Raw genomic sequence first — 12,071 nt, forward strand, 5'->3', positions numbered from 1 at the left:
TTCACAGATCATTACACTATATTACACAGACTATTTTCAGAATATTATCATACATTCCCCTGCTCTGGAGCCGACGAAAAGAGTAGGTTATTCATATGCTATAGAGTAGAAATGAGTTTTAAGCTTAGATTTAAACATTTCCACTGAGGTTGCAGATCGGATCTCAGGGGGAAGAGCATTCCACAGCACCGGTGCCCGGATGGAGAACGCTCTCGAACCAGCAGAACACTTCTTTGCCCTTGGGATCACCAGAAGACCGGCACTCTCAGAACGTAGGCTTCGGACCGGGACATAGGGGGGAATCAGATCTGAAAGATAAGAGGGAGCAAGTCCATGTATGATTTTGTATAATACTAAAAGAACCTTGAAATCACATCTAAGGCTAACTGGGAGCCAATGCAAGTTAACCAAAATCGGTGTGATGTGATCGGACTTTTTTGTCCTAGTTAAAAGCCTCGCTGCGGCATTTTGTACCAGCTGAAGAGATTTGATTCTAGACTTCGGGAGACCAGAGAGTAGTGCATTACAGTAATTGAGACGGGAGGTAACAAACGCATGAATTATAATTTCCGCATCCGACTGAGACAGTATAGAACGAATTTTAGCAATGTTACGAAGATGGAAGAAAGCGGTTCTAGTAATTTTCTTTACATGCGTTTCAAAGGAGAGATCAGGGTCAAATATGACACCTAAATTTTTAACTGAGTCACTCTGTGTGATGTGACATTTGTCAATGTTCACAGCAGTTTTTGAGAATAAGTCACGGCATTTAGATGGACCAATGACTAACATTTCAGTCTTTTCAGAGTTAAGACGCAAGAAATTGAGTGTCATCCACTCTTTTATCTCAATGAGGCAGGCCTCCAAATTTCCACAGTTTAGTGTGGCAGATTCCTCCAACGGAAGATATAGTTGAGTGTCATCTGCGTAGCAGTGGAAACTGATATTGTACTTGCAAATAATATCACCTAATGGAAGCATGTAAATGCTGAAAAGAAGGGGGGCAAGCACTGAACCCTGCGGAACACCACAGGTAACAATAAAGGGCTCAGATGTCATTTCGCCATATTTAACACAGTGCGTCCTACCTGAGAGGTAGGATCTGAACCATGAGAGGACGGTTCCTGAGAGACCAATCCATTTTTCCAACCGTTCTAGTAGGAAATTGTGGTGCACTGTGTCAAAAGCGGGCAATTAACCTAACATGCATGTTTTTTGGAATGTGGAAGTAAACTGGAGTGCCAGGAAGAAATCCACACAAGCACAGAAGAACATGCAAACTCCAAACAGGAAGGCTGGAAGCTGGATTTCACGGCGAGCTTTGGAAAAGATCAGGATGTCATTGCCTTAAAACTTGTTGATAATAATAATAATAAATAATATTGTTACTATTTGTTTGTTTGTCTGTCTGTCTGTTTGTATGTTATTTATTTATTCTGAATATGCATCACAAGCAGTGCAACGCTTCCTGATCATTGTCAAAAGATTTAGGGAAATGAAAACATGTAAAAATGGAAAAAAAGAAAAATGAGGAAACCACAAAACAAAGTAAGAGAAAACAAGACATATTCAGAAAGGAGTGCGAAGAAGCATAGCTTATTACCTCCCACCCATTTATAAAAACAAAACAAATATAAATAAATGTACATACATGCATATAAATGTATACAATTCTACATGTATACAAACTCAATCCCATATGTATACTTACACAAGGATATATATAAATATATATCTCATCTCATCTCATCAGCTGCACCGCTTATCCTCAGTAGGGTCGCGGGGGTGCTGGAGCCCATCCCAGCAATCAGTGGGCAGGGGACACCCTGAACTGGTTGCCAGCCAATCGCAGGGCACACGGGGACAGACAACTCACTCACTCATTCACACCTAGGGACAATTTGGACCGGCCAATCCACCTGAAATGCATGTCTTTGGAATGTGGGAGGAAACCGGAGTGCCTGGAGAAAACCTACGCAAGCACGGGGAGAACATACAAACTCCGCACAGTAAGTCCGGTAGCTGGATTTGAACCCACACAGGAGGTTCCCAAGACCTTATAACTGTGCCGCACACGCGCTAACCACTGCGCTGCCGTGGTATATATATATATATATATATATATATATATATATTAAATCTTCATACACACACACACACACACATTAATCAATTCCCCAGCAATTGTTCATGTTCATTCTCTTTATAACAACTAATTTTCACAAATGTAGACCTTTTCTTGAACTGATCAATATTTTTAATATGCTTCAGGTCCTTACATAGTTTGACACTGGCTATAGAAATACAGAAATGTTCAATGTTCTTACTTTTAAGATTTTTAAATTATTTCTCCCTCTTAACTCCAGGTTTCCTGATAGGTTCTGAATAGTTTGTGGTTATAACCTGTTTTTTTGCCTTATACATGATAATTGCTATTTGATATGATGCAATGTGAGGAAATTTCAACAGTTTTGATTGAATAAAAAGTGGATTTGTGTGTTCTAAATAGTTGACTTGATCAATAATCCTTACTTGTGACTTTAATGAAGTTTTATAGTTATTTCCCCAAACCTCAGCACAGAAGTGTAAGTATGGCAAAACAAGTAAACAGTAGAGTGTGCAAAGAGAATTATGATCCAATAGTTGTTTTACTTTGTATATAACAGCGATGCTTTTTGAAACTTTGGACTGTAAGTGCTTGATGTTTGCTTTCTAACTCAGCCTACTATAACTCCAAGGAATTTATTTTAATGCACCTGTTGAATTTCAAATCCATCGATTTCTAGTCATACCTCTGTGTTAACTGCGCCTTTGCCAAATAACATAAACTTAGTTTTGCTCATATTTAATGATAATTTGTTCCAGTCAAACCAGCTGCCACTCATTCCCTAATTAGTCCTCCTATTAAGCACGTCATTCTCGTTCACTCCTTGTCAGCAAAACTCCTCACACGCAAGGCAAGTACTTTTTGACTCTGACTCCCGTCTGTCCCGACGTGTTCCTGTAACCTGTATTGATCCCCTGTCCCAGGCTTCCCGATTGTCTCCGGTTACCCGACTTGCTTCCGATCCCCGACCACTGCTTCTCCTGCCCAGCGAGCACCGGATCACTGTTGTTCTTACCTCTCGCCCTGACTCCCCGATCCCTCAATAAAACATTGAGTGTAACGTTGCGCATTTGGGTCCACTGCTTGTACCGGTCGTGACAGTACGGATTGACCAGGAATGGACCCAGCGAACGCTCACACAAGCGCTGACGGAAGGTCCCTATGCCCTGCAGCATCTGCAATGGAATGAGGGAGAGGTCCAACGGATGTCGGGTGACGTCTTCGCCCTTCTGTAACAAGTCCAACAGCATCAACAGCTGCTTCAGCGTCAGCAAAATCAAATGGCTACGCTCACGGAGCTCCTTTCCCGTCAGCTGCCGTCATCGGCCCCGCCCACCAGGGATTCTCTACCTGTCATACCGTCGCCTTACCCGCCCCTCCAGCCCACTGACTTGTCCGCCATGGGTTTTGCTGAGTTCAGCGGGGATCCTGCTCAGATCCGGGCTTTCATTATTAATTGCCAGCCCAGGAACTTCGTTTCCGAGGCGGCCAAGGTAGCGTACACTATCAATCACCTGTCCGGAAGGGCTTGGCTTTGGGGAACGTCAGAGTCGGAACAGGGGTCTTTAGCCTGCTCCTCATTCCGTCTACTCGCCCAGGAGATGATCAAAGTTTTAGACGCAGGATCAACATTGGCCGACGCGTCGAGAACCCTCATGCGCATCCGGCACGGACAACGCACCATCACCGATTAATCCATAGAGACCGAACATTTGCCAGCTACAGCAACTGGAACTTGGAGGCGTTGGTTGACGCCTACCTCCACAGCCTGGCCAATTACATGAAAGATGAGCTTGTGTCCCACTCTCCACAGACCAATCTCGACGATGCTATAATGCTGACGGCCCGCGTCGATCGTCGGGTCCAGGTGCGACGCCATGAGAGGGGTCGCCAGAGTCGGCCAGCTCCCGTTTCACCTACAGGGGTGGGCACCACTTCGGCATCCCAGCCACCACCCGGGACCCATCAAGATCAACCAGAGGTAGGTCGTGCGTCCCTGTCAGTGGCGGAGCGTCGGCGGTGTCTGTATAGGGGACTTTGTTTATACTGTGGCGGGCAAGAACACCGGGTCTCATCATGCCCATTAAAAGGGAAGAGCTCAGCGCACGTTGGAGGAGTCCGACTGAGCTCAGCCCTCACCCATACCTCCAGAACCGAGAGACAAGTACTTAAAGCTCATCTTCTAATTCCCAGTTCCACGCAGTCTCTGTCCGCCCTTGTTGACTCTGACGCAATATCGTGAACACGGTCTTAGCCCGGAGGATGGGGTTAAAGCTCCTCCCCCTTCCAACCCCGTTTTCTGCCCGAGCTCTGGACGGTCACCTGCTGGACACAGTGACACATTTGTCCAGAGCAGGTAGAGATGAGGCTGTCTGGAAATCATCGCGAGAAGATCTGGTTCCACCTGCTTCCCTCTCCCAGGCAGCCTCTCGTCTTGGGTGATCCCTAGTTGGTTCAGCACAACCCTCACCTCAACTGGCGGACAGGGGCGGTTCTGGGGTCGGGCGTTGAATTTCACCAGATCTGCCTATACGCCGCCTCTCATCTCGTCCGGTCCAGTTCCATGCCTTCACCGCCCGATCAGTCCAATGTTCCCGTCTGCTACCACCAGCTTCAGTAAGGCCAAAGCCTCTTTTCTGCCACCGCATCAACCTTATGATTGTGCCACTCACCTCCTCTTGGGCTCCACTCCTCCCAGGGGCCATCTCTAACCCCTTTCAGTTCCAGAGAGACGATCCATGGAGGAGTACATCTCCAACGCCCTGACTGCTGGCATCATCCACCCATCCTCCTGTCCGGCAGGGGCGGGCTTCTTCTTCGTGGGGAAGAAGGAAGGGTCACTCTGCCCCTGCATCAATTACCAGGGGCTGAACAACATCACTGTGAAGAACCGCAACCTTCTCCCACTGCTTTCCTCCGCCTTTGAGCTACTCCAGGGGGCCACGGTCTTCACCAAGCTGGATCTCCGCAACGCCTACCATCTGGTGCTAATCCGGGAGGGTGACAAGTGGAAGACTGCGTTTAACACCCTTACAGGGCTCTATGAGTACCTGGTTTTGCCCTTTGGACTTACCAACGCACCTGCCGTCTCCCAAGGACTAATTAATGATGTGTTGAACCGCTTTGTTTTCGTTTACCTCGACGACATCCTGATCTTTTCCAAAGCTCGCCGTGAAAGAATGGCGACACCGGCTGGAGGAGCGACGGTTACATTCCTGGTTAGGACAGAACACAAGAATCTCAAATATATCCGCTCGGCTAAGCGCCTGAAACCCGACAATCAAGTTGGTCTCTATCTTTTGCCCGGTTCAACTTTACCCTCTGCTACCGCCCGGGTTCCCACAACGGTAAACCTGATGCCCTCTCCCGCCAGTTCTAGAAGGGGGACAGTCTTCCCCAGGGCCCAGCACCCACCCGGTTCCCGTGTGGTGACTGCACTTACCTGGGACGTCGAGGACCGCGTGGGGAGGGTGCTTCAGGACCAACCAGAACCCAGCACCTTCCATGATGGTCGCCTATTTTATACCAGAGGCTCTCCAATCTGAGGTCCTCCAAAGGGGGCATGACTCCTGCCTGGCCTGCCACCCGGGGGCTGCCCACACTTGCAGCCTCCTCTCTCTACGCTTCTGGTGGCTCTCCTTGGTGAAAGACACCCGGGAATACATCCATGCATGGCAGACTTGCTCCCGGAATAAGTCATCCAACCAGCCACCGGCTGGCCTTCTTCCGCCCCTGATCATTCCCACCCGCCCCTCTTCCCACATTGTCATTGACTTTGGGACTGGACGGCCTACTTCTAAAGGGATGATGACCATCCTCACTGAGGTGGACCACTTCTGTAAGACGGTCCACTTCGTTCCACTCCCGAAGCAGGCAGTCCAGCTCCATGTCCTCAGCGTCGATGGCATTCCTATGGACATTTTTCCCAAACGGGGCCCCCAGTTCTCTTCCAGGTTCTGGAAGAAGTTCTGTAGTCTGCTCGGGGCCTCGGTGAGTCTCTCCTCGGGTTTTCACCCCCAGTCAAGCTGACCATGTTACGACAACAGAACGGACGGCAGTAACCCGTAGTAAACAGTGGGTATGACCAGAAAACAGTAGACAACAACAACAACAAAAATATATACTATTCATTCAACACCATTGGCAATGACTAGTCAAACAAATATTGTGCAGCTGTCAGATGAGGTGGCTCATCTTGTCGAAAGGCACAAGAATCGCTATTTGGAGAAATTGAGGACCGACCCAAACCTTCTTCCTCCTGACATATTTAAACATCTAAACAAATCGGCCGGACTTCAGTCCACACGATCTGAACTACTATATTGTAAATGGAGTGACTCCATAAACCGGCTCTGATCTAGATTCTTATATATATATATAAATATATATATATATATATATATATATATATATATATATATATATATATATATATATATATATATATATATATATATATATATATATATATATATATTAACTGTTGATCCCACAAACACTAAAGATGTATTTAAGGTGGGTGCAAGCCAAGAAAAGTCAATTCTTCGAAAGTTTAACTTGGGTGTGAATTAACTAGCTACTATAAATATGAACTGGTCAAGGTCCGTAGTTCGAGACTGGGTGAAAACATTTGTTGACCTGGAGAGGAATGGGTGCCACCAAGCCGTACACACCACAGGAAATGGTGCCCCTGCAACTTTAGTGATTAAGAGAACCCACCATCTGAGCCCACTTTTTCACCCATTTGACCTCCTGGCATAATAAGGTATCTTACTCGTTATTTACCCGATAAGGGCAGCACGGCGGCGCAGTGATTAGCGCATGTGTGGCACTGTTCTGAGGTTATGAGATTGAACCTCATGTGTGAAGTTTGCATGTTCTTCCCGTGCTTGCGTGGGTTTTCTCCGGTTTTCTCCCAAAAACATGCATGTTAGGTTAATTGGCTAGTCCAAATTGTCCCTAGGTGTGAATGAGTGAGCAAATTGTCTGTCACTGTGTGCCCTGCAACTGGCTGGCAACCAGTTCAGGGTGTCCCCTGCCCACTGCCCGAGGAAGGCTGGGATGGGCTCCAGCACCCCCGCGACCCTACTGAGGATAAGCGGTGCAGACAATGGATGGATGGACTTACCGATATGTAGCAGCGTTGTTTGTGAAGCAAAAAAGTCACTAAGAAAAGCTCCTCTTAGTGGCTTGCACAATTTATGAGTAGTGCCGATTAAAAGAACATGTTCTTCTTGTTGTTGACTTTGATCACTAAAATAGAGTCGTGATGATAATAATAATAATAATAATAATAATAAAAATAAAAATACATTGTCAGGTTAAGTCATGGGCAGCACGGCGGCGCAGTAGTTAGCGCGTGTGCGGCAAAGTTCTAAGGTCTTGCGAACCTCCTGTGTGGGTTCAAATCCAGCTACCGAACTTCCTGTGCGGAGTTTGTAAGTTCTCCCCGTGCTTGCGTGGGTTTCCTCCGGGCACTCCAGTTTCCTCCCACATTCCAAAGGCATGCATTTCAGGTCCAAATTGTCCTTAGGTGTGAATGAGCGAGCGAGTTGTCTGTCCCTGTGTGCCCTGCAATTGGCTGGCAACCAGTTCAGGGTGTCCCCTGCCCACTGCCCCATGAGTGCTGGAATGGGCTCCAGCACCCCCGCGACCCTACTGAGGATAAGCGGTGCAGCTAATGAGATGAGATAATGAGGTTAAGTCATGTTTATTTGTACAGCCCCTAATCACAAGGAGTCTTAAAGGGCTGCACAGACCACAGATGATTGCAAAGCACAGACACCCACGGTTGCTGTACAGATGAGTAGGACGCAACAACAAATGAAGAGTAAAACAAGAGTAAAACAAGCAAGTAATAAATAGCCAATAAAACACATTATAGTTAAAAGGGGTGGTGTGTGAGGCATATTGCTGCTTGTCCATACTTTGTGCTTATTTAAGACGTTACTATCTACAGTCCATGCTGTTTTTCTCAAAATCGACAGGTACAAACTGACATGAATTCCGTCTCTCTACCTCAACTGTGCGAACAGTTTGGCGAGAACACACTTGTTTACAAACACGCAAATGAAAATCGTTTTAGGCTGAGGTGAGCGCAATTAGAACTCTTGGTTTGATTATTGCCCTCTGCCGTGTGGCAAGAGAATCGTGTGCCTCACTCTGCATCTGCAGACACTCGGCAGAGTAATACGTCACATACTAAATGTACTCATAATATTCATACTATCATGTGAAAAGCAGCGATTTGGAAAAAAGATAATCCCTGATTTGTGAAGTTAAAGGAGAAAGAACGTTAACACTGGATACATCTAACAATTTATTAAGTTTTTATTTTCATATTTCTATGATGACTAATGCCTCCCCTGAATGCAAGTCACTGGTGTGTGGGATAATTATTTCAATAATTACTTGCAAATAATTCAAATTACAACATAATTGGGAAATTGGAGTGGAGTTTTTGTGAGAAGACATTAGTCAGAAAATGTTTAACCAAGGTAAATGTGTGGTGCAATTATGACTTAAGCCAGTTTCTTGTAAACATTTGTCTATTTATCTCAACATTCTTTTTTTAATCTTATTTTTTCCTTTTCGGTATTCTATTACATTTTAATCCTGCGGTGCCACGTCTAATCACGGTGTAATGAATGTTCACTACGTTGCTGTGAATTATAAAGACAGTCCTATTGTATTTCCTTTAGAAGGAACAATTGTGTTTTTACTTTTTAAATGCACATGATTTCATCGAAAACCAAAATACCTTTGGAAATAAAATTGTCATCAATTTACCGTCTGTCGTTTATGTGCCCATAATATAACAAAATACGACCAAAGAAATAGATAAAGGATGCAACCTAACGTGCACGGTGTTGGACCGTACCAATATCATCACCAAACGAGGGGGAGGTCTTGTCCTCCTGCAGGGATCAAACCAAAATTGATGACACGCGCGACCCTCAGTTGGTATCGGGCCGGTGAGATGGAGACAGCTGGCTCAATTTTCTGACTTTTCCCTCACAATAATTACGAACTTTGTCCAGTACGGCAGAAAAGGTGAGTATGTTTCAATCGACATTTTAGGGGTGGTGTCATCGCAGCACACATTTTTTTCCACTTCAGAGGAGGATCGTGATGCTGTGTTTAAGATCAATCGGAAAATAATCAATGATGGCGTGTGTGTTGCCTGTTAAAGGGAATTTCCTATCAAATTCAACATTAATGCGGCATAGAATGTTTTGCGAGTTAGAATAATAGTTTTGATCTCCTCCAATGAAATTATCACTTCCTGATACTTTTTTTCAAATGTTAATTTTACGTGACGTCACCCAATTTAATGTATTTTTATGTTTGGCATTTGTGTCTCTTTTTCTACAAGGAGTTTTAATAACTGCCACTCGTAAAAATTCAGATGTCTCACAAGTTATTACATTAGTGTGTCACTGAGCAGGGAAAAGCATGACACCAGAATCCTGATTATAAAAACTATTTGTATCAATTAATTTAGATGATAAAACAAACATATAACTTACCCATCCGATATTTTCCTAATCTAAATTGAAGTACATCTTTTTCAGGGAGTGTAAAATGTTAATTGTTTAAAAAAATATGATTGTTAAAAAAATCTATTCATAGTGGTATTTAATTCCATACAATGTACTGACTTAATAGAAATACTCACGATTAAAATGGAGTCCAAAATTCAAATGTTTACACAACTTACTCAGTATTAACAATACTCTCAAAGTTAAAACTTTAAAGGTTGAGACTTGGAGTTAAAGCTTTAAATCTACTTGAGCTTTCAAAGTTTTAATTTTAGACAGAATTTTTACAATCATTTATGATATCGCCATAATTACTAATCACATAGAAAATACTAATACATCCAAAATTTGAAAAATAACCCTTTTTCATTATCCAACATTGAATGGGTAGCAATGACCCATTAATACAATATTTTCAAAAGGTAATAATTTGTATTTAAATGATATTATGTTTTTACTATAATAAACCATTGAATGTATTGAATATACTGCACCTCTAGCTTTTAACCCTCTTCTTTAAAATAACTGGCCCGTCTGTTTGAAAAACAAAGTTGCGCTTAAGGCCAAACACTTTCCCACCCCTGCTGTAGGAAGTTGATATAATATACTAACAATATTGTTTTTGAAAAATCTATTTTCATGCTAGCCACCGGGTTTTTGTTTGAAACATATCACAAAATACTGTGAGTGTGTGTTCATGCTTGTGTATGCAGCACATTCATGAGCTGACACATAAATAAACTGAGCTTGTTGTGAGTCATGATGACAGGGAACGGACTGCATGTTGTGCGTGCTTATAATCCAGATTGTCTTGACGCTAGACAACACAGGGAGTTATTGGAGAAAGACAAAAAGGAATAATCATCTCAAGGACACAGTAGTATGATAGCATATGCAACGTTCTTGGTGGAATCAGAATCATCTTTTTGGGCCAAGTATGAGGAAACATACAAGTAATCTGTCTGTGGGGGTTGGAATCACATTTGGTAAATAATTATTATATTAGTAAATATACATTTTTACAAATGTACACATTATTTTTTCAAGTGAGTACATTTTTTAAAAAATGGAACACTAAAATGTATAATGCAGAACATCACCATTCACTGTAATTTGCATCATTAACTTGTTATAATAAATCTGGTTCCTAGTGGTTGTGTTATTACTTTTGCTATTTTGATTGACAGTTCAACATCTATAACATTGTCCATCAGTAACCCAACTTTTACTGTGACATTTTGGGCTAAATCTGCTGCAGTCTGTTCTAAATTTGACTGAGTCCAAAAATAGTCCGACATGGACTAAATGTATTTAAGAAATTGCCTTTGCAATTCTAAAATCTATGACATAATAATGCCAGAGGCTGTGTCCCATATCAATATATAGATTCCACTTAAAATTTGACTGCCTCCCGCAGTTACTTAAGAGTGTATAGGCTTTTCTGTCATTTTGGTCCTAAATAATGATTTTAAAACAAGGTGCAGGTTATTTCATAAATGTCACAAAATACCGCAAACAAAGATACCAACGTGTTTACCTTTAGTGCAGACGGCACTGGGCAAAGAAGAAAGAGTGGCCGCGTACACCTCTACCAATTCCTCTGGCTCACTCAATCAAATTGCTCTAGGTACTTTGCTCGAGCCATTAGGTAAAATGTTTATTTTGGGTTAAAGTTAAAGTTTGTTCTTTAAGTTTTTATCATAGTGTCTCAACCGTAACCCTAAATTATTTAATGAGCTTCCATATACCTGATTATTTCGTGATTTACAGCCAAAACAGAGTCTGCTTATTATTTAGGCTGTGACACCCTGACTGTAATTCAAATTGTGTCCAATATATATACTGGATCAAACCCTTTATGGAGTCTGTATTTTCTCGGCTTCTCTTTTGTGACAATTGTCTCCTCGTCTAACTGTTCATTAAATTATTGAGCAAGTTCGATTTTATCTTCGAGCGATATGTTCTCGACCCCTGCTTTAAAACATCACGTTATCAGCAGGGACAATTCTGGCATGCAGTTAGATTGATCGCATTGAATATAATGACACAAAGTGGTCACGCGTGGATGTTTTATTGTGTGGCCCGCTGTGTGTGTTTGAAGAAGGGGTGATGACTTGTCAGCGGGCCAGTTGTCTACCCTCTGCCATCGATCCGATGACGGTTGAGCAACCTGTGAATGGGAGCTTTCCGTCGGGGTCATAGGTCAGCACTGGGAACACATCGAAGGGTGTGCTTTTGTGTGACATCGTTTCGCATGTGTTCGGACCTTGGGCTGGCATGCAAAGCTTTTGCTTTCGGCACATGCCATATTTTAAAGTCATACACAACTGCATGAAGGTGTGTGTTTGGATTTGTAAATGCAATATGTACAAGGTTCTGTGGTTGATGAGAGATACTGTAATCCAGATTGTGAGACTGAAAAG

At 43.2% G+C, this 12,071-nt stretch overlaps 1 protein-coding gene across 1 annotated transcript in view; it reads left to right on the forward strand.

Annotated features, from left to right (window-relative positions):
• The first annotated feature begins 9,054 nt into the window (after nt 1-9,054).
• greb1 (growth regulating estrogen receptor binding 1) overlaps nt 9,055-12,071 on the forward strand; it is a 79,722-nt gene continuing 76,705 nt past the window's right edge. Inside the window, exon 1 of the mRNA XM_088334776.1 lies at nt 9,055-9,160. The gene's annotated coding sequence lies outside the window, so the exon portion shown is untranslated. The remainder of the gene's footprint in view (nt 9,161-12,071) is intronic.

The sequence above is a fragment of the Urocampus carinirostris genome, chromosome 4 (genome assembly GCF_059441175.1).
Source record: "Urocampus carinirostris isolate Australia breed hairy pipefish chromosome 4, RoL_Ucar_1.0, whole genome shotgun sequence".
Classification (NCBI taxonomy): Eukaryota; Metazoa; Chordata; class Actinopteri; order Syngnathiformes; family Syngnathidae; genus Urocampus; species Urocampus carinirostris.